Raw genomic sequence first — 9,263 nt, forward strand, 5'->3', positions numbered from 1 at the left:
TCCTATAAATACAAAATGCATCTGCTTTCTTAAGTATGGTTCATTTGCATTATCTTTTGGAATTAATTATAAAAGTTGGAGTTACATTTTTGTTTAGGTTGACGTTTTTCAGCTAAAATAAGCTAGTTGCAAATGAACAGTGCAAACCAAATACCATTTCTTCTCATTTTGGCTTGATTTATGTCAATACTATACAAGTATTCTTGTCGCTATATAGGAGATTGTGAAATTTTGAATTTTTTTTTCCTAATTACCTGTGTTGCCCATAGCTTGCTAAATTCTGATTATAGAGTTAAGTGTGTTGGTAATGACCAGACAACGTGATGTTTTGAGGGCCAAAACTCTACTAGAGATTTTAGAGTTGGTATGTTCACAATGACGTAACAACCAACTTGATAGTCATTATTATAGCAATGAGTTGTGATTGTTTTGCAGGCAGCTCGTAACAATGTTCTTCTAGCTGTTCCAGCTCTTCTATATGCTATCAATAATTATCTAAAGTTCACCATGCAGGTATCATCCTTTTAAATGATCCTTCCATCTTTGTTTTCTAAATTTAGTACTATAGTACATTTCATTTTGCTACCAGATGTGTGTCAATGTTTTTGACATACATCTGGCTTATACCTGCATCTATGATTTGGAGGTCACGGTTTGAGCCATAGAAACAGCCTCTTTGCAAAGCAAGGGTAAAGCTGCTTGCATTAACCCTCTCCAAAGCCCCACAAGTGTGAGATTTTTCATGCATTGGGTCATCCTTTTTGTGTGTCAATGCCATTCATAGGCAATCGCTAAGGTACATTTTAATGTAGGGACGGCAACTTGGACTGGTTTATGGGTTAGAGACTCCAAGGAGGTTTCATCTGCATATCTTGTTGTATACTTTACAAAGAATTGCTGCAAATAAGATTTATCAAATTATCATCAAGATTTAAATAACAAAATGATATTTTCTAAAATTCCCTGTCATCTAAAAGTTAATATTAAGAGTATGCAACAGTTTTTTTTTACATTTATTTAGTGATAGTTAGATTACTAAAGCCGCAAATTCTTCAATAATCCAATCAATAGAGGAATGACATCCCATGTTTCTTTGTGCCAAACTTTACAATGAAGCTCCTTGTTTACTTTCTCATTATGCATGTGGTGGATCCTGAAATTTTCCGTGTTTACACATGTGTGCACACATATGCATATGATTATGGTTTATGCATGGGCTCCTCTTTGTAGAAGAATGGGTGTCCAAGTTTGAGAATTATCAAATGAGAAACGATATCTACCAGCCTCTTCAACAATGACACAAACCTGATGCAGGTGGAAAAATTAAGGGAAAAAAAAAATAAAATTGCTGTTTGTGTCACTGTAGTGCATTACCGTTTATGATACTGTAGCAGTTTTAAGTTTTTTTTTTTTTTTTTTTAATGTCCTTTTCTAGTCTTTTATGTAATTCTGGACCTCTGAGATTAGATTTGTTTAAAGGCCTGGATCTCATTTTAGTAGGATTTTTATGATATGAAAAGGGCTATAGTAACCAGATGGAGAGAGCAAGCTTTTTTTACGTTTATTAATCAAGCATTTTTGCTTCTTAATTTTTCCGGTTTTGCAACAAGAAAATGAGTTTTTGATATTTTTGTTCTATCCTTATAATGCTCTCATACTCCTACAAACTAATTAGGGTTAGGGCTATTAGCCACATCAAAAAGATTGGTAAATTGATTAAGGAAACTGCTCCACTGGAAAGCCTACAACAAAGTCTAACTGTTTGTCCTTCATTATTAACTCTATCAAATGTCTTTGTTCAAAAAGATAAATAGCTCTTTGTTGCCTGGTCTAGCATCCAGTTTCAGGGTAAGAACATAGCCTTGTTGGTTTTTTTTTTTTATTTTTTTTTTTTGAGAATCCACGGAAACTAAAAGGTGAACCTCTTTCATTGAGCTTTTTTTTTTTCCTCATTTTAATAATTCTGCTAAAATTAGAGCATGAATTTTCCATTCGTTACTCTTCCAGATTGGCTTTGGCTAAGTGAACCAGTTTTATGAGTAGAAACTTTATGGTCCAGAATGGACTTTCTTGGGTTCAGTCCTTGTATATAGTTGACTTTTACAAAGATTGAGGGCTTAAATTCTTGTTTAAAGTTGATTATTTTAACAATAACCATTTATTTTGCAGTTATATTTCAATCCTGCAACGGTGAAAATGCTAAGCAATCTGAAGGTATTTTACAATTTATTATATTTAGCTATTGGTGACACAGTGATATTATGTGTAATACAGTTGCTTGTCTGTAGATTTCATTTTAGCGCATAAGCACTATAATTTGATCTCTTGTGGGCTTCTAATTTTTATTTCATTTTCATTATAGTGCTTTATTTGATTTTAGATGGTTTTTGCTTATTTTTATGCATTTTTCTGCCAAAAAAGTTAGGGTTTTCATGGTAAATATGCAGCATAATATGTTTGTGTTGCCAGGGGGCATTCGCCTTTTACTTTATTTGGATGGCAAAAATTAAATATATTATTAAAATTGATCACATAAATAATAAAAGACTGCAATTTTTTAGCCTGGACGCAGGTAAAGTGTAATGGATTTGAATGTAGGAAAATTGTGCCTAAAATGGTAATTTCATTGGTAAATAAGTGCAGTGCTATAAAAACTCTTTGGCATTTATATTTGTTGCATGTTGAGCTGAGATGAACAAATATACTTGCGAAAGAGTTTTTGCAGCGCAGTGCAATGCCAACCCTGCACTTATTTACCACTGCTCTAATCCACATGTAAGAGTTTGGCCAAGAAGACTATTTTGATACCTTATCCAAGTTTCTTTCCTTTGTCTAATTAATCGACGTCTTCATATGATAACATATGCTGAAAAGCTATAATTATTCTATTAACTGAGTTTTATAGAAATGCTTATAATTTTCTTACAGGTTTTGGTGATTGCGGTGTTGCTAAAGATAATAATGAGACGCCGATTTTCTGTTCTTCAGGTTACTTTCAAATTCTAACTGAATTTATAATGACCAAGCCTGGCATTTTCAGATTGATGGAGATTCATCAATATAAACTTTTTAGGTCTTATTTTGAGTATTTAATATTCAATGCCAATTGCTGTTTATTCCACAACTTATTTATGGTTTTGTGACAGTGGGAGGCTCTTGCTTTGTTGCTCATTGGGATTAGTATAAATCAGCTGCGTTCTTTACCTGAAGGTAGTACTGCAATGGGCCTTCCAGTTGCAACGGGTGCATATGTTTACACACTTATATTTGTAAGTGAGTATGCATGTTAATGATAGTTTAGCTACTTTATTTAACACCCTCAAGGATTGGCTGTACAAGCAGTTTGGGTTCTTTTTTTTTTTACGTAAGATTTTCTACTTAAAACATTTTTGTGCATATGGAAGCTTACTTATGAGTTTACAGGTAACTGTTCCATCGTTGGCCTCAGTCTACAACGAGTATGCTCTGAAGAGCCAATATGATACAAGCATATATCTTCAGGTGATATGTTAGGATTGAGCCCCTTTTTTTTGAATCAAGGAAATTATTTGAGATTTGGGGTATTCAAGTTATTGTCTTTTACTTAATATTACCATCCAAATCTTTGCTATGACTGTTTCTCCTATATTCTCATAGCAGAAGGCTTAATATATATTTCTACCTTTAATCTGGGAAGGGCTACCTTGCGAGGTTTTTATCATGTGCTTTTAATGATAAGGAATTTAGCCTATACTGAATGATAGGGGCTTGGCTTGGAAATTTGAATCCCTCTTGTATTAAATGCATGAAAGTTGAGAAAGTACAATATGCCTTGAGTTATTGAATTTATGTGCTGATAATTGAATTCGGTACGATCTAATTTTGACTATATATTTTTGGCATTCAGAACTTATTTTTGTATGGATATGGTGCTATCTTCAATTTTCTAGCAATATTGGGAACCGCCATTGTCAAAGGTATGGGAATTGATATCTATTGTTGTTGAGAACAATGTCTTGAATTGTATTTGGTATCCTGTGTTTGATGTACTGCCATCAGTTTAATTTGCTTTTCATTTACTCTCTACTTGTGTTTATTTGGAATCAGCTTTCTACTCAACCTAATTTGCTTGCAAATAATGGGAAAGACATATAATTATGAATTTCTAATTTTGACAAAATACTTGAGTGCTATGTGGCATGGAAACAGAAACGCCGATCAGAAGTGGGCACGGGAAACCGTATTTTCAAAAATATAGCAAATGGAAACGTGAAGGAAATGTGTAAATATTAAAAATATAGGGGTATATTTATAAATAAATGAATACATACATATTTATATCCAACCGCAAATCATGAAAGATATCAAACAATAAATAAAGTCCAAATCAACATTCAACCATATCAAAAAGAAAAAACATTAATATAAAATACAATCAACAATCTATTGAAATCAAAATAAAATATCTGCTGTTTTGGAAGGTTGAAACAATTATGAAACAAGTGTTTCAAATGAAGTCTAGTATTTTTTTTTGTTAGATAATTAAATTCATTAATAGAAATGGCTTAAACAACCTAATACATGAAGTTCCAAAGTGGCCTTAAAAAAGGCCCTACCAATACAATTCCACCGGTTCCAGAATACTAAATCCAAACCCAAATACAAATGGAGCCCTAAGACCCAGGCAAATCAACCCGCAGAATTCAACTTGAATCAAAGAAGCAGAACAGAGGTGGCTTGCTGAAATGAAGAGCTCCATGACTGGGCAGCAGCCAGAGATGAAAAAAAAAATACCACCAGTACGAGCAAGAGAAGCTTCCATCAGGAACAGTTTCTTCTTCTTCTCTGTCTATGCAGCAGCCTTGTTCTGTCTGTCTGCATTTTTAACCTAAAATTATATATATATTTTTAAAACAAATGCGTTTTTTATGTTGGAAATCCATTTCTAGCTTTCAAAATTTAAGGACAGAGCCCTGAAACACCTCCTTGTCGTGTCTTGCCGTTTTCATGTCAGAAACGTTTCCGAACGGGGAAATGTCAACCCTTGTCGTTTCCATGCATTGCAGCTTGAACACAAGAACTGTTACTGAAGACAACTTTATAGTTACTGCATAGAACTTGGTTTTTATGAGTTCTCCATTAAAATGCACTCAATTTTCTGTGTTAAATGGAATAGGAATGCACAAGGTGCTTGAGTTTTGGGTAAATTTCAGCTGAGAAAAAATATATTTCAAAGGAATTACTTCCGTGATATTGTGGCATTTCTTTTTTCCATCTATCTTTTAGTTTTTTTTTGGAGCTAGGAACTATGAAGTTTTAGTATTCATCGTTCCTTTCCAACTACGGGTTGTAACAATGCAAGTTTGTTCCAAGTTTTAAGCTATTATTCTTCAGGGAAAATGGCTCCTTTGCAACCCAATTATCTATTTTTCTGTTTTGGCTAGCTTTAGAAAAGTACCATTATCTATCATTTTACTACATTCATGGTCATGCAGTAACAATTGCTAAATAAATTTAATACAGATATGCATTTATGGTATTCCTATTCCATCCTTTGCTCATTGTTATTCTTTTCGTAGATGTTTGATTGCATAGACAAATGTGGCAAATGTACTGTTCAACCACTAATGCCTTATGTTTATTTATAATGGCTTATCATATAAAGCCTCACATGTGTTTCTTTTTGCAACTTAGAAAACCTGAAGAACATCTGCACTCTAGCATAACTCTAATGTCTTCCAAAGTGATGGGGTATTTAATTAACTAAATTAATCATATCATTATTTTTAATATTGAATTTAATGGGTTTAGTATCATGTCTCTAAATATTTCCACACATTTATGAATTCCCATATAGTTGTCATTCCATGGAAGCTCAAATAATTGTGCACTATCAACTTGGAAGGACTTCTACTTGTTTCAAGAATCTGATTTTGATTATATTGTTGTTTCATTATCAATGTAAAAACTATCCTGGAATTGAAAATGTATGACTAGGAAATACACCCTTGCTGATAATTTTGTTGCATTTTGTTGATGTGATTGTTATATCAAACTTAAAAGTTGTGGATTTGACATCTAGATACTGGATGTTGCAGGTCCCAGTAGCTTTGACATCCTGCAAGGTCATTCAAAGGCCACCATGCTTCTAATATGTAACAATGCAGCCCAAGGAATATTGTCCTCTTTTTTCTTCAAATATGCAGGTCCATTCACTGTGATTTTTTCTGTAATTTCCTTTCCATGTGATATATTTATGTCTGAATTTATTAAAAATTCTGTTGGAAAATTTGATCTTACATGTCTCCTTTTTGTGAACTATGGCATAATACCTTTCTGATTCCTCACTGACATGGATCGCGGGCGTCATTTGGTTTGCTCAGATGCAATCCTGAAGAAGTACTCTTCAACAGTTGCCACAATCTTCACAGGCATTGCATCAGCCGCAATGTTTGGTCATACTTTGACCATGAATTTCATGTTGGGAATTTCTGTTGTGTTCATCTCAATGCACCAGGTGACTCTAGAAGATGATTAATTAATCGATTGATCATTTAAAGTGAACTTTTGAGATAAAAGAACTTTTAATTTCCTTTTTCTTTGGGCTTCATTTCTCTATTCAGTTTTTCTCATCACTATCAAAAGTCAAAGAGGAACAGCAGAATGGGGTGGTGGAACTAATGGATGTTCAAGACGGGCAGAGGTATTTTTCCTCTTATTATATTCATCTCATTTGCGTCCATCATGTTAACAATTGCAAGCAAGTTACTTCATAATGAGGGGACTAGTCCTCCTGTTCCTTTCATTTTCTTGCTAGTAAATTTCAGCTATTTTCCTCCTGAAATGAACGTAAAATGCCAAACTATCTATTGTAGTTTTCTCAAGTTGAATATTCATCAAAATAGCTTGATTTAATCATTTAACTACCAAATATATTGAATTTTTTATTCGTGGATAGAATGATGGAGAATTTTAGACAAACAATTATTTAGTGTATTGTTTCCTATTCAGGTCAAAAGATTCAATCATAAACATGGCAGCTGGAGCAAATGAAGAGGTGTGAATCTTCAATTATCCTGTTTTGCACAGTTTTAGTGATCTACTCAGATCTGACTAGAAATTCTTTCCTCTCTCTCCAGATTACTCATCGTGTAGGACATGATGAGAGACAGCCTCTACTTCCCACCTAGAAATTAGTCATGCCTGTTACGTTAGAAAGGTTTGACATTATAAAACCATTTATCTTTTCTAACTGTTGTTTACTGGATGCTGAAGGTCGTGTTTTCCATCAAACTTTATTTCAGGATTTTTCTTGGAAGGAATTCTTTTGGCAGGACTTATCGGACTAGGGAGGAGATAAGTCAGTTGTCAGAATCACAAATAAACATCAATTTTTTCAAAGAATTATTTTTCGCATTTGATATCCATTTCCTGCTTCTTTAATTCTTCCTACCAAGTCGGTACTCCAAGTTTCCATCATGCAGATCATCTGGGTTTTCGCTACTGGAGACTTAGAGATTAGCAACAAATGGTAACTGGATACCAATACCAATGTTCTATTACTAGTTTTACCTTTATTCTTTGTCTCATAAATCTCTTTATAGGATTAGCGCTCAGATCTTTATGTGAGGCTACGGTTAAAAAAAGAGAGAAAATACCCCATTTTCTTCATACTGAACCTGAAAATGCTATTTAAATGTACTGACTCACTTAAAACATTCAATTATCCAGTTAAAAAAAAATACTGGGATTCTTTGTTTCAAGCAATATAGTTCCTCACTGAATTCATTGCCTCTCAACTTTTTGTTTGAAAGGAAGCACTATAGGAGTAAACAATTTGGGAATGTGGATACCACATAGAACTCCTATTGGAACACTATCCAAAGCACGATGACTTTCATGCTTTTTTTCATATCAGATTGGTGTTCACTGAAATATTCATCATTACGCTTATAAAAAAAAAATAATATCTGAATTGTTATAAAGTTACAATTAGTGCACTGTGCGATGTGATCATTATCATATAGTGTTTTTTATATTTGTATTTAATTTATTTGAGATGTTTTAAAAAATATTTATAAAAGTAATTATGAAAATATAAAGAAATTAAATATGAAAAATCAATATAAATTAAAAAAAATAAAGATAAGATGCCAATAAAATCTGTATAAATAAATTCTTATAAGATAAAGATTATCTTAGAGTTATTTGTGTAAATTATTTATTATCTTTTTCCAGTACTTTGATTACTAAAATATCATTTGGTAAATTTAAGAGAGTTTGGATTGGGCATTATATCTTCTATCTGCATTAGAAGATTACCTCCTAATTTGATTTTTGATGTATGACATTGGTTATATAATTTGTAACTATGACTCTTAGTTTTTAATTATTATTAGAAATTAGGTACATGATTTTATTTATATTGGACAATAAAAATATAACTTTGATTTATATAATTTATAGTTATAACTCTTAATTTTTTTTTTAGTATTAATTAAATTATAACTATTGTTATAAAATTTTCAAATGAATGAGAGATAAAATGTTTAAGAAAACAAAGGAAAGAGAAAATTTTGTTATTAAATTCTTGATGTGGCTTTCTTTATATGCCAAATGGTGCTAATATAAAAAGCTACATGGCAGCGTGATATCAACCTATTTTAGTTCTCAGCTTGATAGGTATTTATTTATAAAGATGGCCTGTTATTTAGTTGCAGCTGCAAACTTTTAGATTTAAAAAGAAAAATTCGTAATAAGGTTCCATTTGTTTTGTTGAAAATATTTAAAAATATTTTCTATATTTTTTAAAATATTTTTAAATATTTGAGACACTTAATAAAAAAAGTCAACGAAAAATATTTTTATTGTAAAAGAAAACAGTTATTTTTTAAATTTTAATAATTTTATTAAAATATGAAAATATATTAATCTATATTTAATAATTTAAATTTAAAATTTTTCAATTTGATACAAGAATTAAATTATTAATAAAATAAAATCTTCAAGAATTAAATTATTAATAAAATAAAATCTTAACACTAAATTGTTTTCATATTTAAAAAAAAAAAGATAATGACATCTTAACCATTTTACTGAATTTAAAGATAACTTAATGGAATTGTAATGGTAAAGAATTAAATTTTAAGTTTTATCAAATTTTAAGATTTAAATTATTTAATTTTAAAAATATAAAAATTAAATTATAAATTTTATAAAATCTTAAGAATTAAAATATAATTTTATCCATTTATAAAAGATGAAAAAGAATCTATGCATCGAAT

At 31.2% G+C, this 9,263-nt stretch overlaps 1 pseudogene; it reads left to right on the forward strand.

The window, feature by feature from the left end:
- Positions 1 to 7,778, forward strand: part of LOC131183116 (CMP-sialic acid transporter 2-like) — a 13,795-nt pseudogene extending 6,017 nt beyond the window's left edge.
- Positions 7,779 to 9,263: the final 1,485 nt, after the last annotated feature.

The sequence above is a fragment of the Hevea brasiliensis genome, chromosome 1, assembly GCF_030052815.1.
Source record: "Hevea brasiliensis isolate MT/VB/25A 57/8 chromosome 1, ASM3005281v1, whole genome shotgun sequence".
Classification (NCBI taxonomy): Eukaryota; Viridiplantae; Streptophyta; class Magnoliopsida; order Malpighiales; family Euphorbiaceae; genus Hevea; species Hevea brasiliensis.